The sequence below is a fragment of the Mustela nivalis genome (assembly GCF_964662115.1).
Source record: "Mustela nivalis genome assembly, chromosome: 8".
NCBI classification, from domain to species: Eukaryota; Metazoa; Chordata; class Mammalia; order Carnivora; family Mustelidae; genus Mustela; species Mustela nivalis.
Genome location: NC_139027.1, coordinates 72,934,268 through 72,948,804, shown reverse-complemented (window position 1 = coordinate 72,948,804; position 14,537 = coordinate 72,934,268). Strand labels below are relative to the sequence as shown.

General features: G+C 42.8%; 1 long non-coding RNA gene across 1 annotated transcript; it reads left to right on the top strand.

Annotated features, from left to right (window-relative positions):
- Positions 1 to 5,022: 5,022 nt before the first annotated feature.
- Positions 5,023 to 7,456, top strand: LOC309872092. The gene is made up of 2 exons (XR_014315661.1): positions 5,023 to 5,167; positions 6,531 to 7,456. It is a non-coding gene; the product is annotated as an uncharacterized lncRNA (long non-coding RNA).
- Positions 7,457 to 14,537: the final 7,081 nt, after the last annotated feature.

Here is a 14,537-nt window from a genome sequence, read left to right as displayed (position 1 = left end):
TCCATGCTGCCATAGCCCAGCCTACACTCCAGATATCCTTCCGCTAGACTTTGAGTGGTTGGCTAGAATTCCCCCTACCCAAACATTTGCTCCTGTTGACAGTGGACCAAAGAAATGGAAAATAAACCCACCTCTCTTGCCTTCCATTTGGGCGACACACAAAAATATAAATCTTTCAGGGTCTTCAGTACCCAAGTTGTCTAAAACCTAGGAGGTATCAAACCCATCCATCACTGTGGAGGAGAAGCCCATAGTACCTGTCTGAGCCCTGGTTCTGCAGACGTCTACCTGGGTAATATTGATGACGGAGCAGGAGGCTGGCTGAGAACGGAGCAGGAGCTGACACCTTGCACCCCCTCTCCACCCACTCCCCTTGGTAATATGTGTGACATTTCACAGGCACCCCTGACTGCCCTAAAAGAAGAGCAAATGGTTATCTTGCAGAGATCACAGTCCTGCAAGGCAGGAGTCTCTCTTGGTTTACAAATGTCCTTGAGATTTACAACAAAGAAGTTGCCTTATCAATAGCCCAATTTCCAAAGATACATAACTCAGTTCCTCAAGCCCTAACGTCACCCTCCCCTCCATAAAAAAAGCGAAGGAGATGGAGGTAGAAGGAAAAGTAAATAAAGTTAAATTTCTTTTAAGACCTAAATCTCACTAACAAGGACGTTTGATAGCAGGAATGTAACATTCCACCAGGAGACTCCCAATTGTCTTTATGTTAGTGCCTCATTAGAGGGAAAGTGGCCTTGGCTTGATAGTAACCAGGCCTTCCATATCCTGACAGTCTTCTTTATCCCAATAGCCCTTCTGAACAACCCTTTGTCCTCACCTACCCAACTCCTGTGTATATAACCAGCCACTCCTCACAACCCGGGGCAGCAGCATCTCCGTCTGCCCACGGGTCCTGTCCCCGTGCTTTAATAAACCACCATTTTGCACCAAAGATGTCTTAAGAATTCTTTCTTTAGATGTCAGCTCCGAACCTCACCCCACCGAACCTGACTTAGGTTCTGGGACTTCATCATTTTTGGCGAGCCAGGCAGGAGATTCATGAGTCTTTACATTTGGACTCTGAGCTTCGGTGCAAAATTGGTGAGTACTTTCTCTCCTTTTCCTTTACGCTCATTCCAGGGCATTTCAAGGAGTATGGGCTTATTGGAACACTTGCATGTCAATTGCTCAGGCTGTAATCCTCTAGCCCGTGGCTACTCCATGGGGAGGAGAACGTCTGCCTTTTGGCTGTAAGCTAGTACCCTGGCCGGAATGGCAATAAGACCCAGAAACTTGATGGCCTCTCTTTATTCCTGTTCTTATAGAAAGTTGTCTCTCTTGGGCACGGGACAGCCACCTAAGTCACCAGGACGGCTGCCAATCTCAAGACTCCCGTGTGAGGTTTCCTCCTGATTGATCTAATGTGATCCCCTCCACATGCCCGGTCTAGCCACTTCTGGCCGCGAGACTTCCACTGGGAGCCGGCCGAAACCAGTGCCCGATTGAATTAAAATGCAACCGGGGACCGTTTCCTAGGGAAGTTGGCTGTAAGGACCACATGTGTTGGAATGTTGCATAGACCATGATGGATTTCAGTCTTTACTGTTTCTCGTCAGTGTCGTCTGCAAACCGCTTAAAGCTATGAAATTGGGTAATTTCCCCTTGCCAAACTTTTCTAGTATTTCCATGGGTTAAAATGGCAAAACACTATCCAGTCTTCAGGACAGACAATGAGCATGGCATGGCACAGCATTTTGGTCCATTCACCAGGCACCCATCAGCAGCCTAGGATGCGATGGGGAAGTGGAGGGACGCCGGCACCCCTCCAGGGCCTTTTACGGCAGGAATGCCTTCTCGGGGAAGGCAGGATGGTGATCAATAGCGATATCTTGAGGGACGCCTCTGGTCGCTTTTGACACACAGGAACCTCTGACATATCCTGCGTGGGACGCTACCCAGGAGTCAGGGGGGATTTGGTAATGGACCTTCATTACTTTTCTGGCTTCAGTTCCCAAGGACTCTACCTTGGGGTGCCTTTTAACCCACTGGAAATAATTTGGATTGCAAAACTTAGGAAAGGACTGAGCTCCTGTAACACTGCATGGCCTCAGTGGGATCTATCAGTTAGATCTCCTCTGCAGGAAACAGGGCAAATGGACCTAGGATACCTTCACTGCTCATACCTAGGCCTTTATTGCTCTGCACCAGGACCCTGGACTAAGGGGCTTTTGTGGAATGTGTTTGCCCAAATGAGTCAGCTAGTAAACTTTCTCCTGACATATTCGGTGATAATTACGTAAATAAGCCTTCTTCTAGTAAAGCCAGGTTGCTGGGCCATCCCTAGCAAAGGGGATTCTGGCTTTATTTCTCTCTGTTACTCCTAATAGATGTGGGGGCTTCTCCCTCACTCACTTCCTATGTTAATGGCTATAACTGGAGCCAACTGGGGTTAGTCTAACTCGAGACAGAGACCATAAGGAATATTCCCAAGCAGCTGCCGAAACTCTCTTTGTTTCGGGGAAGTTTCCCTGTGTTCTCTGGCCAACTTGGACTGCTTAACCCCTCCCCCTTTGCTGGTGGGAAAGCATGGCGTCTGCTCCTCTGTTGGGGCTTATGAGCTCCAAAACCGGGAATCCTTTCTCTGCCTCCTGGCAGCACTTTGTTTCTTCTGTTTCCCCCTTCTCCTGTTTCTGTGCACCAACGTGCGTGCAGCCTGCATGACTAGCCTCTAGATCATGCACCACGGCTCCTCTCTTCACTGGCCCAGGTGGAAAGTAAATCAGTATTGGAATTAAGTTAAGTTTGTTGGTTTAATTAAGATAGACATGTCTTTTAAGTTATTAGCAGTAAATGTGAAACTTCAAAATTTACTGAAGGTCAAATAAGCTTGTGTTACTTGTTAAAATTTGTTAGCAAAGAAATGACGAAACTGATGGTTAATTGCTGTCTCAAAGTTCTAATGGGTAATTGCTGAAGTAACTTTCAAAGTCTTTGGTAACCTGAAAGTTTTAAAGTTTTGCTTGGATGACAAATGGAATTGAATTGTGGACATCTAGGTCTTAACCAAACAGGATAAAATGCTAAGTCGTTAATTACTGGATGTAGGTTTATGCTTTTGACTTCTTACTGCAAAGAAACTAAGAGTATTTAAATCTGCTGGTAAACTTGTTTGCCACTTAACTGATTCATAAATTTGCCACCTGAAGAATTCTGTTGTGTAACAGTTTACAATTGGTTAATAACTAAAGGTGTTTCTAAGAATACAAAGTTCTGCTTAGTGTAACTAAGACTGATGGAAATAAGGGAAACTCTGTAGGAAAGTAGATGATAAGTAATTAAGATTTAAGGAATGGGAATACATTTTGTTGAAGGTAAGGGAAGGTAATTTTGTCCTAAATGAGATGGTTGTTTGGAAGGAAATGGCTTGGGACAAAACCTGAATGCAAAGGAAAGTTGTAGAAGGTTTGTGAACGGAAATCTTCACAAAAGAAATTTTAGATATGGTCAGGACAGACTAAAAAAGAAAGAAAAACAGCCTCCAAGGTGATTTAGCACTCTCCTGGCCTGCCTCCACACAGATTATACTTCCAAGTATAAGGGCCATTTGGCCTTGAGAGATTAAGGAAGCAGCCCAACGTTGAGGCACTGCGAAAACACCCTGTTGTTACCATCCTCCATTGTTTGTAACCATAGAAACTCACTCTAATCTGTAAAGAATGAAAGGGGAGACTGATCACCTCCCATTAGCCAGAGATGCCCAGAAGGGGAGGGTATCCAACCTGTTTGAATCTGAAGAGTGCCTGACTGTGTGAATGTGTCTGTATGGCTCCACCACTGAGTGGGCTGCACCTTGAGTCTCGTGGGGCGTCATATGGCATAACAGTCATCTACTCCCCGGAGTAGCCTGTTCCGGGGTTTATGCGGACAGGCCTTAGCTAAGACGCTCCTAAATTCCCGTGAGGGATGCAAACAGGACAGCAGGGGAAAGATCCCCCCCCTTGTCTGTGACATCATTCATGATGGGAGGGAAACCCAGAAAACTCCTATCTTAAGACTGCACACTTAGAAGTAAAATAAAAAAGGGAAAGACACTGGTATAAAAAGCTGGTTTTCTTTCTGTTTAAAAGGGGCAAAATTTTCTTAGCTCATTGATCTGTTAAAAAGTGTAAATGGTTTTCTCTTTGCCTGCCTGAAAAATTCAGTTCCTATGTTTTGTTTTATCAGGTGTTTAACATCCCTAATTATATTTAGGCATGTGTTTTTAAACTTTCTAAGGTTTTAGCAATTGTTGACAAGATTTAAACCAATGATAAACCTTGGGTTACATTTGGGAAAATGCTATAACTATTCTAGAGATTCTATGCACTTCCTAAAGTTTTAATGTTTTGAGAGATCATCGCTTGATATTGTAATTATGGGAATGTTATATGTCACAGAAATTGTAACCTGATTTTCTTGCAGCTAAATTGTAAATTGCCATGTCTCTTTAGCTCTAACCATATCCATTCTGAGTTTTTGTCATTTATAATTGTTTTAATTCTCTTGTAAAATGAGTTTTATCTTCAAGGAGATTCCTATAAAGGACTTTCAGGACAAATACAGATATTTGATATACTTGAAAGTCCTAAAACTGAAATGGGTAAGAATTTCCAAAACTGACTAAAGCCGCATTCACCAGAATTAGTAACATGGGACTAAGTGAACTAAAAGATTATAGTGTTGTGTCTCTTAATGTTTTGTCTTACTTTAAACATTGCTGGTTCTCTCTAATGTTTGCTCTTCCAGACTAGGGATACTTTTTCTTAAGTTATCTGTAACTTATAGAGATGTATAAGTGCTCATTTGTAAAAGTGCTCAAAGCATTCAAGCTTTTCTCTCTATATGAACCCTCTGAAACCAAAAGGTCTCAGTAAGCATTCTTCTATGGCAATCAGTCATTTGCATAAGTTCAATAAGAATCTGTTCTCCTTGTAACAGGACACCATTGGAAACTGGTTATTTTACCAAGGCTTTGACTGGAATGTCATATTTGAGAACGATATGCATAAACTCAGATATGACCAGACAGCTTTAAGAAACTAAGGTTGACTTTATGAAACCTGGAGCCATAAAGCGTCTTGGGACTGTTGGCCTGATACCTTGCTTACAGAGTTCCCAGCAGCCTCGCCAGGTGAGTAAAGAATGTCACTCCTTGGTAGGTGCGGAGGCTCAGAAGAGGAACTCGCCCAAATCAACAGGTATTGCAGGCATGCCTGATGGCAAGTACAGAGCTTGGCTTCTGGCCCGGAGAGGCTACTAAAAGTTCAACCTAGAGATTCCTTATAAGAAGTTCCAGCAAAGCAGATTCTAAAAGATCTATATGATCACACTCAACTGTTCTTGCTGAGCTTATGTAAATAATGGGCCAAGTTTGTTAAAACTGGACTTGTTTCACAAGTGAATTAGTCCTGATTTCGCTATCTCTGTAAATGAGGATTATTTTAGAGAGAAAAATTGTTTTAGTAACACACCTTTATGGATGTTAAATTCTAGATTTGATTGTCTTTAAGCTAAACAATTTGAGGTAAACTTCAGAGAAGTTGTACAATAGCTTCTTTAGTTGATCTTACTGTTTTGTGGGGATATTCGCAGACCCCACGGCACATGATTAAACAACTGAAAAATGGGATTGATTCCCCTACAATTGTATAACTTAACTAACACCTTATGTGTGGCTGGGATAATGAAATTGCCTAAAAGCCAGCCTATTGCACTCCATAGGATTAACTATGGACTTGTGGAGACAATGGATGACCCCACTTTCTTTATGATTGGATTGGATGATGCATGGGGAACTCCCCTTATCTCTTGACAAGTTTTCTACCACTTGACAATGATCCTCTGTAATCAGGATATTGTTAAGGTTGGACCACTCAGAGGTCGTCTTATTGGTTTCATCCCTTAGTCATATTTATCCTAGAGGCCACCTCTGTTGAGGTGCGATTGCAAACAGATGCTTTAGCTAAGCATAGAACAGCCTTCATAAAAGGAGCCTCAAAGCTCACTATGGGACAGTCCCTGACTGTAATGATGTCACATCAGGTCCAGATTTGTCTTAGTAGCCAAATTGTCAAAGCCTAAGAATTAACATTTATACTGACTCCAAATATGCCTTTCTGGTACTACATGCCCAGGGAGCTATTTGGAAGGAAAGGGGATGCTATCAAGCCATAACTCCCCAATCAAATATGGGCCTAAGTTACAAAACCCTCCTTATCGCTATACTAAGGATGGCCTTAGATGTCCTGACAGCAGCCCAGGGTGGCACATGTGCAATTATCAAGACAGAATGTTGTGTGTACATCCCAGACTATCACAAAAGTATCACAGGACTAATAAAGAATATGAATGCCCAGATTAAGGCTCTACAAGGTCCCTCTCTCTCTTTTAGTGATTAGTTAAGTTCCTGGTTTGAAGGAGGACTATGGCCAAATCTCCTTTTCGGGCTTCTCATTCTTATCGCCTTATTAACCTTAATATGTTGCTCTGTTCAGTGTTTCTCTACTTGGTGCCGAGACTCCATTGCTGCAATGACTTCACCACGGCAGATGATCCTTACCACGCGCAAAGACACTCGTTCACTGTCAGCGCTGGATTCAGCTGCCTCCGCCTTTCGTAACTCCCCTATACATTCCTCCACTGATCAATATTGACCCCAGTTGGTAGGGACAGCTCTACGCCCCTATTCAGCAGGAAGAAGTTACAGAAGATGAGACCTTCCACCTTCAACCACCTTAAAGATTTAAGGGTCAAAATTGTTCAGGGGGGAATGATGACGGAGCAGGAGGCTGGCTGAGAACGGAGCAGGAGCTGGCACCTTGCACCCCCTCTCCACCCACTCCCCTTGGTAATATGTGTGACATTTCACAGGCACCCCTGACTGCCCTAAAAGAAGAGCAAATGGTTATCTTGCAGAGATCACAGTCCTGCAAGGCAGGAGTCTCTCTTGGTTTACAAATGTCCTTGAGATTTACAACAAAGAAGTTGCCTTATCAATAGCCCAATTTCCAAAGATACATAACTCAGTTCCTCAAGCCCTAACATCACCCTCCCCTCCATAAAAAAAGCGAAGGAGATGGAGGTAGAAGGAAAAGTAAATAAAGTTAAATTTCTTTTAAGACCTAAATCTCACTAACAAGGACGTTTGATAGCAGGAATGTAACATTCCACCAGGAGACTCCCAATTGTCTTTATGTTAGTGCCTCATTAGAGGGAAAGTGGCCTTGGCTTGATAGTAACCAGGCCTTCCATATCCTGACAGTCTTCTTTATCCCAATAGCCCTTCTGAACAACCCTTTGTCCTCACCTACCCAACTCCTGTGTATATAACCAGCCACTCCTCACAACCCGGGGCAGCAGCATCTCCGTCTGCCCACGGGTCCTGTCCCCGTGCTTTAATAAACCACCATTTTGCACCAAAGATGTCTTAAGAATTCTTTCTTTAGATGTCAGCTCCGAACCTCACCCCACCGAACCTGACTTAGGTTCTGGGACTTCATCAATATGGGAGAAGTTGCTAAGCCTCTTTGGACCTAATTTTCTCATTTTAAAATGAGAGCAGTACATCAGATCGTGTCTTAGCACTACCATCCTATGGTTTTGTAGTTCAATAAAAAGGGTATAATCTCCATAGGGATAGTGGTTGCAGGAAGAGAGGCTGAGTCCTCACTAGAGTGTTTCCAATTCCAGTGATAAAACTATTTTTAGATTTGATCTGGTCCCCTTATGCATGTTGCATGTTACAGGATGGTTTTTTTGGGTCAACCTTTCTCAGATAAACTGTCATCTAATCCATGACCAGGACATTTGTCCCTATAGAGTAACAATTTTTTCCACAGTAGCTTTGGCTATTTTGAGATTGCTTTGTCCCAATTATCTGAATGGCCTTCAAGAACTGTGATCGACGGGCTCCATGTGTCTTTGTTTGAAAGGGGTATCTTGGAGGTTCTTATCTGTCATACATGGACTTTTGTTAATTCATTCATTTAGTAATTTGTTTTTCTGGGGAGCCCACTTTATGCCAGGAACTTAGAATACAGTGTGAGCAATATTAGACAGGATCTCTACCCCCAAGAAGCTTACATTGAGGGAGAAGACTTTAATTAAATAAGCCTACAATTTTCATTGTGACTGTAACCAGTGCTACAAAGGACTGTTACAGGGTGCCCTGAGAACTTAAAATAGAAAGCTCAAAGATGGTCTTTAGGGAGGTGCTACTTGAACTGAGTTCTGAAAAATAAGGATAATTAAATAAGTGCCAAGGAAAAAGAAAAACATTCCCAGAAGAGGAAAAAGTATAGGCAGGAGTCTATACAAGGAAGAATCATGGAACTAAAAGAAAGCCAGTGTAGTTGAACACAGAGATCAACAGCATGTCACGGAGGAAAATTTTTTCTCTACCTTCTTAGTTTAAGTACTAGGGGCTTGTGAATTAAACTAGTAAAAGAAAACAGGAGAAAAAATTATTCGTATATGTTGGGTCCATGTTCAAAGGAGCAAGACTGATAGAAAGTGAAGGTCAAGCAAAGCTTTATTTTTACGCCAAGCATCGAGAATCAAACTGACTGGCAAGAGCCATCTCTTGCAAAAAGGCAACCCCTCCCAGCCTCACAGACTAACTTTTATACTAAAGGCCATCTGGTTGATCCTGGCCACACAGAGGTGGCCAATTGAATTACAATTCACCCTATAGTAGTTATTTAAACTAGCTTATCACTCTGGTCAGAATTGGCGCCTAAAAGTCAGGGCCCACATTCTTGGGTGGTTATGGAGGTGCTTTCCTGATTGGATGTCTCCACCTGTCTTGGCTCATCCTTGTATTCGGGGCTCTATTACCTCCCCCTGACCTGACATGTCCTGGTATATGGGCTCTGTTATCAGGGGCTGGTCAGTCATATTTTTCTGGTTTCCCAGACTTGTTTCTAAGTAAGTTTTTCTGGAGGGGCAGGGTCGATCTAAATTTACTGCTTAAACAACAAAATGGCTCGCTCTGCCTAATCAGGCCCTTACTCTCTCTCTCTCTCTCTCTCTCTCCCTCTCTCTCTCTCTCTCTCTCTCTCTCTCTATATATATATATATATGTATATGTATATAGGAGCTTACAAAAGAAGTAGCTCAATAAATAGTTAAAGTCAGAAGCTTATAAACCTCATTTAGTAGGGAAAACAGATGGGGAGAAGACCTCTCTGAGAAGAAAAAATAAGTTTCTTTAGAAGAGACAAATGGGTTTCTAGAAGGAGGTGAGAAATAGGATGAGAGAGTTTGTGATAATGCTTGTATATGCATGTACAAGTGATCTTTCTGACTTTTTCATGGTCATAAAACTCCCCCAGAAAGAGATTTATGGCAGGTTAACTCTTGATCTCCTTCCCAGAAGCAAAAGTCACCCTGAAGAGGGAATTTGTAGCATACCCATCTCCCAAAAGTTTCTATATTTAGTCAGATAAGGAAAGCTCTAAGAAGGCTTCTTTCTGCATCTATTGAATCTCAAATATCTTCAGCTTAAAATAATCTTCACACCATTTCTGGGATTTTAAGTGTGTTTCCATAGGTGGTGCCAGAGAGGTAACAGGGGTGAAACGGCACACAACAATATGTTAGGCTATGTTAGTTTCATCCCTTTCTTTGGGACAATGGGAAGTATTGAAAGGTTTGAAGCAGAACTACAGGATTAGATTTGCATATGTTGATCTTGGGGAACATTTGAGAACTCCAAGAGTTGATGGTGAATAAATGGGAAGCTAGCTGGATGTACCCACTTAGAACTCAGAGGAGAGCTCTAAAAACCTTTGTGTGAGTCATCTACATATAGATGGTAATTACAGACCAGTGTGTGGTTGAGATTGCCTAAGGAAAGAATGTATAGGAACATAATGCTCCTTCCCACTCACCTGTAAATGGGATAGAGGAAGGAAAGAGGGAAGGAAGAAAGGAAGGAAGGAACAGAAAAGAGGGTGCCTGGTGGCTCAGTTGATTAAGCATCTGACTTGATTTCAGCTCAGGTCATCATCTCACAGTCCTGAGATTAAGCCCTGCATTGGGCTCTGCGCTCAGCTCAGTCTGCTTGGGATTCTCTCTATCCTGCCATCCCTGCCCTTCCCCCATTCCCTGTTCTCTTATACATACACACATATTCTCTCTCTTTCCCTTCTAAAATAAATAAATAAAATTTTAAAGAAAAAAGTTTTTTAATTTATTTTTTATTTATTTTCAGCATAACAGTATTCATTATTTTTGCACCACACCCAGTGCTCCATGCAATCCATGCCCTCTATAATACCCACCACCTTGTACACCGACCTCCCACTCCCCACCCTTTCAAAACCCTCAGATTGTTTTTCAGAGTCCATAGTCTCTCATGGTTCACCTCCCCTTCCAATTTCCCACAACTCCCCTCCTCTCTAACTCCCCATGTCCTCCATGCTGTTTGTTATGCTCTACAAAAAAGTTTTTTTTTTTTTTTAAATGAAAAGGATGGAAAAAAAAAGAAAAAAGAATAGGGGGAAAGATGTAGAAGAAGGAAAGCTAGTTGCAGGAAAACAACCCATTTTGAGATTTGCAGATAGGACCTCTAAGCAATTATAACTGTATTATTTCTATTACTTCACTGCAGCACTGCCCTTGGAGTTGTCCCTTCATCTGAGAAATAGGATTTACTTTACTTCAGCTACTCTAAAGGGACTGATGAAACTCAAGTAAATATGAAGATTCTTACATAGTATTATAATATTGGTATTGTTGCTGTTATTACTAGTGTTACTATTATCATATCACTGTTGGCTGAGAAAGGAAGGAAAGTGACACAGAGAAAAATAACATTTATTGTAAGTTTGCCAATTTACCACATTGTGCCAACCAATTTGCATTAGGTAATCCTCGCTAGAACCATAGTCAGACATGTGTTATCATCCCACTTTACAGATGAAAAACTGAGCTAAGCCTCTGCAAGGTAAAGAGATTGCCTACGGTTTCATAGCTAGGACATAAGAGAACTGCAGTTCACACTCACTCCTGACACCATGGCTCATTCTTTTCCTTTTTAAAGTTCTTTCTCTCCAACTGTGTGACCCACTCTCTCTCACACACAAACACACACACACATACACACACACACACACACACACACACACACAGATTTGTCAGCTCAAACTGTGCAGTATAATCAAAGAGAGTAGAACATCATAAGGTCATAAAGTTATAAAGTTTGACCTGGGCCACTCCTCCAGATTCCCCCAGACTGGTAAAACTCTTGTTCTGACATGGGGGAAATGAAGAATGTCAGCCTTAGTTCCTGCTGGTCTGCTGCTGAACATGCAGTTTGGCAGCATTACATTATTATTTATCCATGTATGCCAGCACAGAGTTTTTATATGAAAAATTAGTAGCTGCTGATCTCATCAAAAGAGCTGGAAATCTATAAAATACCCATCTCTGGGCCACGTAGATCAAATGTGGGTTAGAGGCATGTATAATGGAGGGGTTGACTGCTGAATCAGCTTAACTCAGGGTTCCTCAACCTCGGCACTATTGACATTTTGAACCAGATCATTTTTTCTGTGTGGGGAGTAGAGGAGAGAAGATGGAACTCTCTTCTAGTTGGGGATGGTAAGCAGCATCCCTGGTTTCCACCCACTAGATGCCAATAATACCCTTACCACCAGTTGTACTCTCCACACAGTTGTGACCCAAAAACATGTCTTCAGAAATTGCCATTTGTCCCCTCAGGGTCAAAATTGTTCAGTAAGCTTAGAACTACTGTGTTAGGGGGTGGTGATAGCGTGTGCGATCTGTGTGTGATTTTTCTTAGGGCTGACAGGTCTGTTGTGAACTGGCTTCATTCTTCCATATACCATCAGGGCTCCTGTGTTCATGGCCCTGTGGCAGTGACCTACACAGTCCATAGAAAATCCATCTTCCTGTTGGTCTCCCTGGTCCAGTTGTGGGTGGTTTCCTTATTCACCGGCCCCTACTTCAACATACATAGAGAATGACACGAAAGGGGAAAGAACAGGGAAAATGCATCAAGATAAATATTAACAAGATTTTAACAAGAGCCTGCCATCTGAGTGGAGATGTAACATCTAAACAAAGATATAAAGCAAAAACACGTGGGAAGTTCTCAAGCAGTTTAGTATTAACATCAAACCCACGGGGTGCCTGGGTGGTTCAGTGGGTTAAGCCTCTGCCTTCCAGCAAGTTTGGAAAACACTAATACCAGATGGTTGCTAAGGTCTTGTTCTGCACTATGCTCTATAATTTACACAGATAATTTTTTAGAAAGAAGATGCAATAAGATGATGACTTTGAAACTCTATGTTTTGTATTTACTGAATGCAGTTTATTACCATCCTAGGTTTTCATTTATAAACACATGAGGGGCACCCTTTGCATTTCCATTTGCAGAATAAAAACCCAAGTGCTGGGTCCTCATGCGGTTGGATTTTCATGAAGCTCATGCCCTCCCTGCTCCTGCCCATGGAGACTGTGTTTCTTCAGGAGCTCAACTGATGTTTCCCCAGATGCGTGCCTGATTCCCTACCTCACCACCCTCGGGTGCTTACCCAAGTGTCACTTCTTCGTGAGGCCTTCCGTGGGGACAAGATCACAGCTCCCTCTTCATTTCTATCCTCCTTCCCCACTTCGGTTTTCTCCTTAGCACACATCACTGTGTAACCCACTGAATTTTCAGTCATTTATCTTGCTTGTCATTTATCTTCCCCACTAGAAAACAAGCTCCTTAAGGGCAGAGATTTTTGTCTGTTTTGTTCCCTGCTACAGCTTCAGCACCTGGGCTGGGACATAGTAGTTGCTCCATCAATATTTTGGGACTCAGTGAATGAAATGCTTACTGGATGAATGAATAAATGAATAAAAGAACTTCCGGAAAACGTCCAGATGTTTGACCCCAAGGAACAGCCCAAGGCTGCTCTACACCCATGCTAGGCTCCAGGCTTCCTGCAACTGTGTTCCCAGCCTCTTGCTCATGTGCACACTTGTCCCATCGGATTCCAGTCGACTTTACCCAGTCCAGCCTTGCTCCTGTGGGATTGGCCACAGGGCACACAAGTCCCCATGGATCCCTGTCGTCCCCTGCTCACAGCTTACTCCTTGATGTCCTTTGACACGGACCCTTTTTTCCTCTCCTTTTCCACTAGACCTTGCTCACTTTTGCTCCAGGCTGGGCTTTTCCACCTCCCAGCCACACTCCTGAATCTTTCTACAAAAACAAAATGTTCTCATTAAAAAGAGGGGAAATGGCAGATGCCAGAATCCATCTCCCACCCAGAGAAATGAAACAGAGTCACAGGACTACACGGGAGGTGGAATGAAGCAGGGGACTTTAACTGAGGATTCTTGTGTTCTGATCTGGAGAAACAGGTTCAGGCACTCATGGCTCTTCTATCATAATTAATCTCCATGGTGTCCAATATTGAGGATCAGCAGGACCTTCGAAGGCACTAGGAGAGAATCCATCCTCATCTTTGCTGGCTTTAGGTGGTTCCAGGCATTCCTGGCTTGTGGCTGCATCCCTCCAGTTTCTGCCTGTGTCCTCACACGGCCTGCCTTCTGTGCCTGCCTTGTCTTCTTCTTTCCTATCTATCACAAGGACACTTGTCATTGGATTTAGGGCCCATCAGGATAATCCAGGATAATTTCACCTTGAGATGTTAAAATTATTACATCTGCAAAGACCCTTTTTCCAAATAAAGTCACATTCACAAGGTCTGGGGTGAGGACATGGACATATCTTTTGGGGGGTTGCCATTCAACCCATTCTGGTAGCCTTGGTAACTGTGTGTGTGTGTGTGTGTGTGTGTGTGTGTGTGTGTGTGTTCACTTACTTACTTAAATGTTATTGTTCAGCTTTCATATTTTGAGAGCCGTTCCTTAAATCTGATTCTCTTGCACTCTTTGCAAGTAAGTTTCTTCTTCTGTTTTTTAAAGCTTCCCAGCTTTCCTTTGACAAACTATGATGTAGGTTTGCCCCATTTCCCCCCCCTGATTTATAGATGAGGAAACTGGGGCCCAGAGATGTAGAATGACATGGGAATTACAGGAATTCTCACAGGCAGTCTACTCCAAAAACCCTCCCCCCATAACTTTGCCACTCAAGAGGTAACTCACAATAACACTTTCATGTGTAAACTTCCAGTCCTCTTCCTTTGCATGTATACTTGTTTTATTTTTGTGGAGTAAGAGTCGTCCTGCTTCCATTTCACTACATATCATTCAGCCCAGCAGGCTTTAGTGGCTGCCATCGCTCTTCATGTGAATGTCCATCACTCAGTGTTACTAGTCCAGCACAGGTGCATGTGCAACCTTTTTATGTGCAGAGTGCTGCTGTGTTAGGGAAGAGAGATGAAGAGGCCAGGTCTCTCTCTTTTAGGACCTTGCTAGCTAGTGTGTGCTGCTCAGCCCTGGGTGCAGGCTGGAATCATCTAAGGAACTTTATTTTTTAAGATTTGTTTATTTATTTGAGGGCAGGAGAACACAAGCAGGAG